The 11,385-nt window shown below is 43.7% G+C and overlaps 1 long non-coding RNA gene across 1 annotated transcript; it reads left to right on the top strand.

Moving 5' to 3' along the window:
• Positions 1-225: 225 nt before the first annotated feature.
• Positions 226-650, top strand: LOC113566118. The gene is made up of 2 exons (XR_003408948.1): positions 226-334; positions 390-650. It is a non-coding gene; the product is annotated as an uncharacterized LOC113566118 (long non-coding RNA).
• Positions 651-11,385: the final 10,735 nt, after the last annotated feature.

The raw sequence follows: 11,385 nt of genomic DNA, 5'->3' as shown, positions 1-11,385 counted from the left end.
TCGATGTCGTGTGAGAATACTGGAAAAATATCAGTATAGTCCGGAACGTGCGGAGTAAAACACAAAAAAATAAAATTTTAAAAATTCTAAATTTTGAGGAATATTTATTTCGGTTTTTCTTCCATTAGGTTTAAGCATAAAGTGATTATTTTTTTTATACAAAAAGCAAAAAGTGAAAAAAAATAAAAAAAAAAAAATCAAAATTTGGACCATTTGAAATATTTCAGTTGATTTTGCCATCTCTACGTCGATCACAACGGAGCTCAGGTTCAGCGACTGCGCTGGTACACAGAGGTTTACGTTTGCTTTCGGTTTGCGGTACATCGAACACAGTGTAAGCATAAATGGTGTTGTGGTGGTAAAGTTTGTTTAAATTTTAACTTTTCTAGGCGGCTGATATCACCACATGCTACACGGCTCGACAATCGGCTGGGCAGGACACTACGTTTCCCGGGCAGTGACATGGATGCCACAAGACATGAAAAGATATCGGAAATTAAAAACTATTCGCAATCCAATAGTTGCACATTTTTGGTCGATGAATGAAGAAGCGAATGAAGTCATTGCATTATTTACTCTATATTTTGATACTAAGAATGATTATATTTTGATACTAAAAATGATTATATTTTGATACTAGAATACACAAAGATATCTAATTATTTTTATTGGCAACGAATGGGCCAAAAATATAAATTTAAATCATAGCATAGCAATCATAGCGCTATTCTGTAAAATCAAAATAAATTCACATAAGATCGACGCGGACTAAGAAGAAAAAAATTTTGTGCATAACCATAAATAAAATTGCATTTCCATTTACTTTTAACGTTTCTTGGGTTCAGCTTCAGAATCAGGAGCAGGAACCGGGGCCGGAACTCTCCATTTGGTCAATTGGCAATTATCCCGGACAATGGCACAGCAGAGGCGCGTCGCATCCATCCCAGGACACTGAACGAGTGTTGGACATTATCCAGAGAATTCTTTGGGAAAAGAAACCTGCGCCATGCCCCAACATGATTCGTATGATAAGCACTTGTACCTGGTTGCATATAATTATCCCTGAAATAACCACACACCTCTATGTTTCATTTTGTATAAAAATCTATAATTCTCAAGTTTATCAAAATATATTAACTTCATTGTCCTTTGTTTCCTTTGAACTAGAGATATGCCGACATGCTTTCGAACAGTAGGAGCACAAGCACCTCGAGCTCTGCTGATACTATTGAAGAGATACGTTCAAGATACGCTCACTTCGAAGATCCTGACCCCAGACCCCTGACCCGATCCGATAACAGGAGGAAATGTGTTTACCTGTTTGAATAGTCAGCGCATTAGTCTAATCGTAAATTAAGTTAATATTTTTCTTCAATAAAACGAACCTGTAGTTTTTTGTGTTGACTGTTACTAAACTGTTTTGTGTGCACCAGATCTACACTTGAATTGTGTTAGTCGCTTAAATTGATGGGGGGCTCTACAATGCTTGTATTTTAGTCGTGTGAAATGTGCGGACCTGTTGGATGGCGAATTATTTGTTTCAACATAAAGTTCAAATTTTGTTTAATAATACTAACCTGTAGTTTCGTGTTCAGTCTTTACGTATTACGAGTTACGAGTACCAGTAGAACGATTGAGAGATTGGACGATTGACAGAACAGATGACTCTTTCCCGCCTGTGTATGTGGCCTGTAGGAATATGCACACATGTACAAACATGTGTAAGTTTACTTTATGCTTAACTTTAGTAAAAAACGAGGGGGAACGTTGTGAGTTGCTGCGGACACCGCAACTCTAAGGTTATACCCGATACTAAGTCAGTATGGCTCTCCTCCGGCAGACGCCGCTAATATTTAACGACACGACAAAGAGTGCGTGCGAGAGAGACAGAAAATCAGTTTGAGCGTGACGTCGGGCGCTGCGTAGCCACTGCAAATTGATTTGTTCCTTTTGGCTATAAAAATGATCTGATCTGATCCATATTCAGTAATCTGATAGATATGGTCATTATCTATGATTCTGCGTTTTTAGTTTTCTCAAATCTGCAATATTGTGGATGCAACAGATTTTCGTCCTTTGTGGGGGCGGATGGGGGTGGGGCGAAATTCTGAGATATACGTTTTATAGTGACATCTTAAAGGAGTGTGTGCACCAAATTTGGTTACTCTAGCCTTAATAGTCTCTGAGATTTGTGGTTGCCTCAGATTTTCGTCCTTTGCGGGGGCGGAAGGGGGTGTGGCGAAATTTGGACAGGAAACGGTCAAGGTCCGATATCACAGGAGTGTGGATACCAAATTTGGTTGCTCTGGCTTTTATAGGTTCTGAGATCCTTGAACTCATATTTTGCAATTGGCAAAACCGACCATGAAACCTGTGTGTTAGAGTGAGACAGAGCGAGAAAGAGTGAAATTGTTTTCGTGATTCTGGCTGTAATAATTATACGATCTGGTTCAGATTTTGCACTCTAGAAGATATAGTCATCTTCTACGATTCTGCGTTTTTAGTTTTCTCGTATCGTCGAAATTGTGGATGCCACAGATTTTCGCCCTTTGTGGGGGCGGAAGTGGGCGGGGCAAAGTTTTGAAATATTTTTGGAGCAGTGACATATCACAGAAGTCTGGATCCAAAACATCGTTGCTCTAGCTCTTATAGTCTTTGAGCATTAGGCGCTGAAGGGGACGGACAGACGGACAGACGGACGGACGGACGGACGGACAGACAGACAGGGCTCAATCGACTCGGCTATTGATGCTGATCAAGAATATATATACTTTATAGGGTCGGAAACGATTCCTTCTGGACGTTACACACATCCACTTTCACCACAAATCTAATATACCTGTTGAGGCAACGAGCTTTTTCGCTGACTATGATTGTTCAATAATTTCACAAATTATTAATTTCCGAAAACGTTATAAATTTTATTATAGGTATTTTGTGTGTTGAGGGTGGCCGAAGATGCCAGAGCCTTTTACAATAGTATTAGAGTGACACACTTGGATGAGGCAAGCGAGCCGATCTCGAGCCAAAGTAATAGATTGGGGACAAAAAGGGTCTGTTCTCCAACTATATCAAGCGGTAACTGCTAGAGCAGGCGCAGCTGCTGACGGCTTAGCGACGGCATAGGAAAGAAAAGATAACAAGAGCGAGCATAGATAAGAATAGATGATTAAATGAGAGCATGTTGCTGAGCGAGCATAGATAAAGCTACGCTTACGTTACGTTAGTTTAGTATAATGACCAAATAGAAAAGAAAGTGAATTGATAGGCAATAAAACAATGGTATAAAATTTACACTCGGGCTTCGCCCGAACATACTCCCCCCGTGGAAGGATCCATGCCTTTCACCTCATCTCGTAGAGGCAATAGACATAGTTTTGCAAGTGCTCTTCGGCTAACACCTGTAGCCATCCTGATCAAGGCGACTCGAGATACGCCATCAGCTCCTGGGATGAGCTCGAGGATTCTCGCTAGAGGCCACTTCAGAGGAGGGAAGTTCTCGTCCTTAACAAGAACGACATCATTGACGTGAAGCTCAGGATTCCGGGTGCGCCACTTCGTTCTTTCTTGAAGACTGGTTAAATACGATTGGCGCCAGCGAGACCAAAAGATTTGCTGAAGCTGTGTGACCTTCTGCCAACGGTCCAAGCGATCGACGTTTAAATGAACCAAGTCAGGCTCCAAGAAGGTTGTGATAGGGGCGCCAACTAGAAAATGGCTGGGCGTGAGTACATCGAGATCTGCAGGGTTCTCTGAAAGAGGAAACAATGGCCTTGAATTAATGATTGCACAGATATTGCACGCGAGAGTGCGCAGCTCATCAAATCCAAGAAGCGAGGATCCGAGGGCACGTCGAAGATGATGCTTAGCAAGCTTGACTGACGCCTCCCACAATCCTCCAAAATGTGGCGATCTAGGAGGAATGAAACGCCAATCGATGCAATCGTTGAGAAAAGCTTGATGCACGGCTTCTTGATGACTGTCGCTTAGGAATAGCGCCTTAAGTTCCGCCAGTTCGTTCCGCGCTCCAACAAAATTTGTGGCATTATCTGACCAAATACGAATCGGTCTTCCACGGGTGCAAATGAAACGGCGAAGAGCAGAGAGGAACGCAGCTGTTGTAAGATCCTTCACAAGCTCGATGTGAACCGCCTTGGTGGAGAAGCATATAAAAATGCTCATGTAGCACTTTAGTGGGGGCCGGTTTCGAACTTCTGATTTATACAGGAACGGACCGCAATAGTCCACGCCGGTAACTAAAAATGCACGAGATTCGCTGACTCTGTCCACCGGAAGATCTGCCATTATTTGCTCGAGAGTTCGAGGCTTCACTCTTTTGGATTACGTGTGCTACGGTCTTTCGGCCACCGATTGGCCAGTACGTTTGACGAATGATGGCTAATAGCGACTGGGGTCCAGCGTGAAGGTGCTTTTCGTGTAAGTGCCGTATCAGAGCAGAAGTGATGGAATGATTCTTGGGCAATATTATGGGATGCCGTGCTTCAAAGTCCAAGGTAGAGTTTTTAAGACGCCCTCCAACTCGAAGCAAACCGCAATCATCTAAAAATGGCGAAAGAGAGGCGATCGAGCTTGAAGCCTTGATGTCCTTTCGCGTTTCCAGGGCTCTTATTTCAGTGGATAGACGAGATTGTTGAGTAAGACGAATAAGCAGTTCGGTTCCCAAACGCAAGTCCTCCACAGTTATTCCAGACTTTCGTCGATGAATGAATTTGCATACATACGCAAAAATTCGTTGCATTTTGGGGAAGGAATTTACAAACTTTGATTCTTCCACCAAATATCTTGACGCGCAGTTTGTAATTAGTAGAGCAGGTGTACTTGGCCATTGATCCTTACTGGCTGTCAAGTATGTAGGTCCATACTTCCAAAGATGAGAATTGATGAGCTCAGCTGGTAATGATCCTCGAGAAAGCATATCGGCAGGGTTTTGATCAGTTGGCACGTGCAGCCAAGACATTCCAGATGTGAGTTCCTGAATAACAGAAAGTCTATTAGCGACAAATACATTGAAGTTGGATGGTTGATTCTTGATCCAAGCCAAAACGACTGTGGAGTCACACCAGCAATAATAAGAGCACTTGAAGTTCATCAAAGACACTTCATGCATAAGCTGAGCGAGTAGCGCTGCACCACATAATTCCAACTTGGGTATTGTGATAGTCTTCAGTGGCGCTACACGAGATCTGGAAGATAGAAGATTTGCCTTGACTCCATTGTCGCCTTGCGAAACAGCGTAGATGCAAGCTCCATAAGCACTCATGCTGGCATCACAAAATCCATGCATTTCAAGGTTGCTGCTTCGAAGGAAAGATAGGCGCGGGAAAGAAATTTGTTGCATAGAGTCAAACTGCTGAATAAAGTTGATCCAAGTTGTGCGTAAGGAGACTGGCAGACTTTCATCCCAATGAAGCTTTTCTTTCCACAGCTGCTGTAGAAATATTTTTGCTTTAGTAATAACTGGCCCTATAAGTCCGAGTGGATCATAAAATCGTGCAATAGTTGACAATACAACTCGCTTAGTTGGTTTCGAAGGGACTTGATTGGGACAGAATGAAAATAATAGCTCATCCGAAGTGGGATTCCATGCTAAACCTAGCGTCTTGGTTACATCGCTGCCATCAGTAAATTTAACAAATGTTTCCCTATCTTCATGGGGTGTTTGATCGAGTACATATGTATCGTTGGAACACCATTTTCTGATCTTGAAATTTCCTTTGGCTAATAGTCCTGACACCTGGCGAATTATTTCCAGCACCTCATTTGTAGTATCTCCCCCCGTTAGCAAATCATCCACGTAAAAGTCCCGCAGCACAACTTCAGAGCCAATTGGATATGACGAACTCTCGTCTGCCGCTAGTTGGTGCATAGAACGGACGGCCAGAAATGCTGCTGGTTTCGTTCCATAGGTCACGGTATCCAGCTTGAATGTCCTTAGCTCCTCGAGGGGTGAGTCACGCCACAGTATGCACTGCAGAAAACTATCTTGGGGCGAGACACGGACGCATCTATACATTTTACAAATGTCACCAGTCAATGCTATACGAAAGGTACGAAATCGAAGAAGAGTCGTAACTAACTTTGGCTGAATTGTTGGGCCTGATATATCGTTGAGGGAATATCCTGTAGATGTACAAGCGGATCCGTCGAAAACTACTCGGAGTTTTGTGGTGGTTTTGTCTTCTCTTAAGACGCAGTGATGAGGAAGAAAAAATTTGCATTGTTTAAGTGCGTCACTTTTGACAGGGGACATGTGATTCAAATCGACGTATTCCTTTATAAATGCGGCGTATTGGGCCTTGAGAAGCGGTTTGCGAACCAACTTGCGCTCTAGATTGAGAAATCTGCGATAGGCTTGTTGATAAGAATCTCCAAGAAGACTGTCACTCAGCTTTAAAGGCAATTGAACGCAATATTCGCCACTTGGAAGCCGACCGCAATGTTTTTTGAAATGTTCCTCGCAAGCAATTTCCTCCTTTGTTGCTTCTGTAGCGGGACCGTGGCAGTTTTCCACTTCCCAGAACCTTCGCACTAGCTCATCCAAACCAACGGTAGGCGTTTGACTCAATTCCGTCGAACTAGAGGCAGCTAGGAGCACTGAGCTGCGGGAGTACTGACCTCCACCTGTGACAACCCAGCCGAGACGGGTTTTTTGTATTATAGGAAGTCCCCTCTCCAATTTGATCTGTCCAACGCATAAAATGTCGTAAAATAAGCTGGCTCCAATAAGTACATCGATGCGCTAAGATTTGTTAAAGTGTGGGTCAGCAAGGCTGATATTGGATGGCATTTCCCATTTGGATACATCAAATGAAGAAGCAGGCTGGTTTCCTGTAATACGTGGAGCAACGAGAGCTGTGAGACTCGTGAAGTAATCGGAAGTCCTGGATTGAATGACCAAATTAACTGAACCTTCCGTGTGAAATGCAGAATCAGCGCCGATACCCGATACTGATACCGACCCTTTGGCTCGTTTCAGCTGAAGCCTCTGAGCAAAGCGAGAGGTTATTAAATTAATCTGAGAGCCTGAATCCAGAAGAGCCCGGCAAGGAAGAAGATCACCAACTCGACTCTTTATCATAATGACTGTCGTGGCTAGAAGCACTACGTCTGAGCTAAGATTCTGAGCAGGAGGCGAGCATGGTGATGAAGCGGCAACAAGAGAACTTGAAAGATTGGGGCCTGGGCATAAGTCTGTCTGAATAGGAGACGTAGTAGCGTTTGCAGGTTCCGTGTTAACTGACGTAGGCAGCGGATTGTTGATATGTAAAAGGGTATGATGCTTTTCACCGCATGTGCGACAAGAGCCTGAACTGCAGGAGGTATTCCGATGTCCCTTCTTCAAACAGTTGAAGCAAACTCTAAGCTTCCTTGCCTCTCTAAGACGCAAAGATGGCGAAAGGTTTCCAAAGCGAGTGCAGCTGTAAATGTTATGCCCTTTATTATCACAGAACACGCATTCCAATACGATTGTATTTGTAGCAACAAGACTGTGTTTTGAATGAGTGATTCGTTTATGTTTTCCAACCTGACTGCTATGGATTTGAATCAACATAGCTTGATCCATGGTCTCCATGGCTTGACATCTCCTCTCCAAAAAAGCCGAAAAATGGTCCCATGTTGGTATGACGTTAGGGGGCGACAGCTCCTCCCATTTGGTCCTGGTATCAGAGTCGAGATACTTGTATGTGGAGTGAACGATGATGCATCCAGCTATTTCCTCCATGGTACCCATCGATCTAAGCGCTCTCATGTGAGAATGAAGCTTGTCCGATAAAGTACGTAGCTTTGTAGTTGACCCATCTTCAACCTTCTCATGCCTCAGAATCTCAGCGACGTGTGCCTGAAAGATTAAACGTTTATTATTGAAACGATTGTTTAAAATGTCCAATGCAATATCATAATTGCTCTCCGATACTTCCAAAGAGCGAACAGCCTCCAGGGCAGGTCCATCCAAACATGAGCGCAGGTGCTGGAACTTCTCAATCTTTGATAGAAAGGGCTCCTGATCTATTACTGTGCTGAACATCGAGTAAAAGTCTGCCCACTCAGTATAACCTCCACGGAAAGTGGGAAGTTTAATGTCAGGAATATGATATCGTGACCGTACATTTCCGGAGGCAGTAACGTTGAGCTCGGGTCGTATCGTTGAGTGATGCGGCATGTTCTGGGTAGTCCTGCGGAGTGCTGAGCGAATACGAACTTCGATTTCCATCGCCAAATCCTCAAAATTGTTGCTTAAGTCACTGCCAATTTCGCTTACATCAAGCTCTTCTAAATTAGAATGAGTAACATTAAATGAGTCGGATATTTTTTCCAAGAATTTTAAATGAACACTTAGCGCATCTTCACTGATTGGGTTGTTTTCATCATTCAATATCGTCTCTCGAAGTGAAACGGCTTTGTTGTATATTGAGAGTGCCTTTAGTTTGTAAAAAGACACCCTGTTTTCCGGCACGTCATTAGACTCATCCATTTTCGACAGGCAGCAGCGAGCAAAGCACAAAGAAGAATCGAAGAACCAACCGTTTGATTTTTTTTTTGGTATGCAAGCGCAAGTGCAGCGAACCCGAAGCCGCTAATGCACGTAGCTGTATTAGTGCTTGTAAGCAAGCGCGCGACGAAATGGGAACTAACCGCTTCGCGTTCGAACAGTTATGTTTAGCGGATAATTTTCACTGTTTATAATTGTTTATTTCCAAATTGTTACTGACGATCACGTCGGGGTCACCAAATGTTGAGACAACGAGCTTTTTCGCTGACTATGATTGTTCAATAATTTCACAAATTATTAATTTCCGAAAACGTTATAAATTTTATTATAGGTATTTTGTGTGTTGAGGGTGGCCGAAGATGCCAGAGCCTTTTACAATAGTATTAGAGTGACACACTTGGATGAGGCAAGCGAGCCGATCTCGAGCCAAAGTTATAGATTGGGGACAAAAAGGGTCTGTTCTCCAACTATATCAAGCGGTAACTGCTAGAGCAGGCGCAGCTGCTGACGGCTTAGCGACGGCATAGGAAAGAAAAGATAACAAGAGCGAGCATAGATAAGAATAGATGATTAAATGAGAGCATGTTGCTGAGCGAGCATAGATAAAGCTACGCTTACGTTACGTTAGTTTAGTATAATGACCAAATAGAAAAGAAAGTGAATTGATAGGCAATAAAACAATGGTATAAAATTTACACTCGGGCTTCGCCCGAACATACTCCCCCCGTGGAAGGATCCATGCCTTTCACCTCATCTCGTAGAGGCAATAGACATAGTTTTGCAAGTGCTCTTCGGCTAACACCTGTAGCCATCCTGATCAAGGCGACTCGAGATACGCCATCAGCTCCTGGGATGAGCTCGAGGATTCTCGCTAGAGGCCACTTCAGAGGAGGGAAGTTCTCGTCCTTAACAAGAACGACATCATTGACGTGAAGCTCAGGATTCCGGGTGCGCCACTTCGTTCTTTCTTGAAGACTGGTTAAATACGATTGGCGCCAGCGAGACCAAAAGATTTGCTGAAGCTGTGTGACCTTCTGCCAACGGTCCAAGCGATCGACGTTTAAATGAACCAAGTCAGGCTCCAAGAAGGTTGTGATAGGGGCGCCAACTAGAAAATGGCTGGGCGTGAGTACATCGAGATCTGCAGGGTTCTCTGAAAGAGGAAACAATGGCCTTGAATTAATGATTGCACAGATATTGCACGCGAGAGTGCGCAGCTCATCAAATCCAAGAAGCGAGGATCCGAGGGCACGTCGAAGATGATGCTTAGCAAGCTTGACTGACGCCTCCCACAATCCTCCAAAATGTGGCGATCTAGGAGGAATGAAACGCCAATCGATGCAATCGTTGAGAAAAGCTTGATGCACGGCTTCTTGATGACTGTCGCTTAGGAATAGCGACTTAAGTTCCGCCAGTTCGTTCCGCGCTCCAACAAAATTTGTGGCATTATCTGACCAAATACGAATCGGTCTTCCACGGGTGCAAATGAAACGGCGAAGAGCAGAGAGGAACGCAGCTGTTGTAAGATATGAATTTGCATACATACGCAAAAATTCGTTGCATTTTGGGGAAGGAATTTACAAACTTTGATTCTTCCACCAAATATCTTGACGCGCAGTTTGTAATTAGTATGGTTTTTCGTGCCTCCAAAACCGGCTCTGGAAGAGCAGGTGTACTTGGCCATTGATCCTTACTGGCTGTCCATACTTCCAAAGATGAGAATTGATGAGCTCAGCTGGTAATGATCCTCGAGAAAGCATATCGGCAGGGTTTTGATCAGTTGGCACGTGCAGCCAAGACATTCCAGATGTGAGTTCCTGAATAACAGAAAGTCTATTAGCGACAAATACATTGAAGTTGGATGGTTGATTCTTGATCCAAGCCAAAACGACTGTGGAGTCACACCAGCAATAATAAGAGCACTTGAAGTTCATCAAAGACACTTCATGCATAAGCTGAGCGAGTAGCGCTGCACCACATAATTCCAACTTGGGTATTGTGATAGTCTTCAGTGGCGCTACACGAGATCTGGAAGATAGAAGATTTGCCTTGACTCCATTGTCGCCTTGCGAAACAGCGTAGATGCAAGCTCCATAAGCACTCATGCTGGCATCACAAAATCCATGCATTTCAAGGTTGCTGCTTCGAAGGAAAGATAGGCGCGGGAAAGAAATTTGTTGCATAGAGTCAAACTGCTGAATAAAGTTGATCCAAGTTGTGCGTAAGGAGACTGGCAGACTTTCATCCCAATGAAGCTTTTCTTTCCACAGCTGCTGTAGAAATATTTTTGCTTTAGTAATAACTGGCCCTATAAGTCCGAGTGGATCATAAAATCGTGCAATAGTTGACAATACAACTCGCTTAGTTGGTTTCGAAGGGACTTGATTGGGACAGAATGAAAATAATAGCTCATCCGAAGTGGGATTCCATGCTAAACCTAGCGTCTTGGTTACATCGCTGCCATCAGTAAATTTAACAAATGTTTCCCTATCTTCATGGGGTGTTTGATCGAGTACATATGTATCGTTGGAACACCATTTTCTGATCTTGAAATTTCCTTTGGCTAATAGTCCTGACACCTGGCGAATTATTTCCAGCACCTCATTTGTAGTATCTCCCCCCGTTAGCAAATCATCCACGTAAAAGTCCCGCAGCACAACTTCAGAGCCAATTGGATATGACGAACTCTCGTCTGCCGCTAGTTGGTGCATAGAACGGACGGCCAGAAATGCTGCTGGTTTCGTTCCATAGGTCACGGTATCCAGCTTGAATGTCCTTAGCTCCTCGAGGGGTGAGTCACGCCACAGTATGCACTGCAGAAAACTATCTTGGGGCGAGACACGGACGCATCTATACATTTTACAAATGTCACC

Source organism: Drosophila persimilis, unplaced genomic scaffold, assembly GCF_003286085.1.
Source record: "Drosophila persimilis strain 14011-0111.01,24,50 unplaced genomic scaffold, DperRS2 tig00000560-arrow-arrow-pilon, whole genome shotgun sequence".
NCBI lineage: Eukaryota > Metazoa > Arthropoda > Insecta > Diptera > Drosophilidae > Drosophila > Drosophila persimilis.
This window is presented reverse-complemented; position numbering and strand designations above follow the sequence as displayed.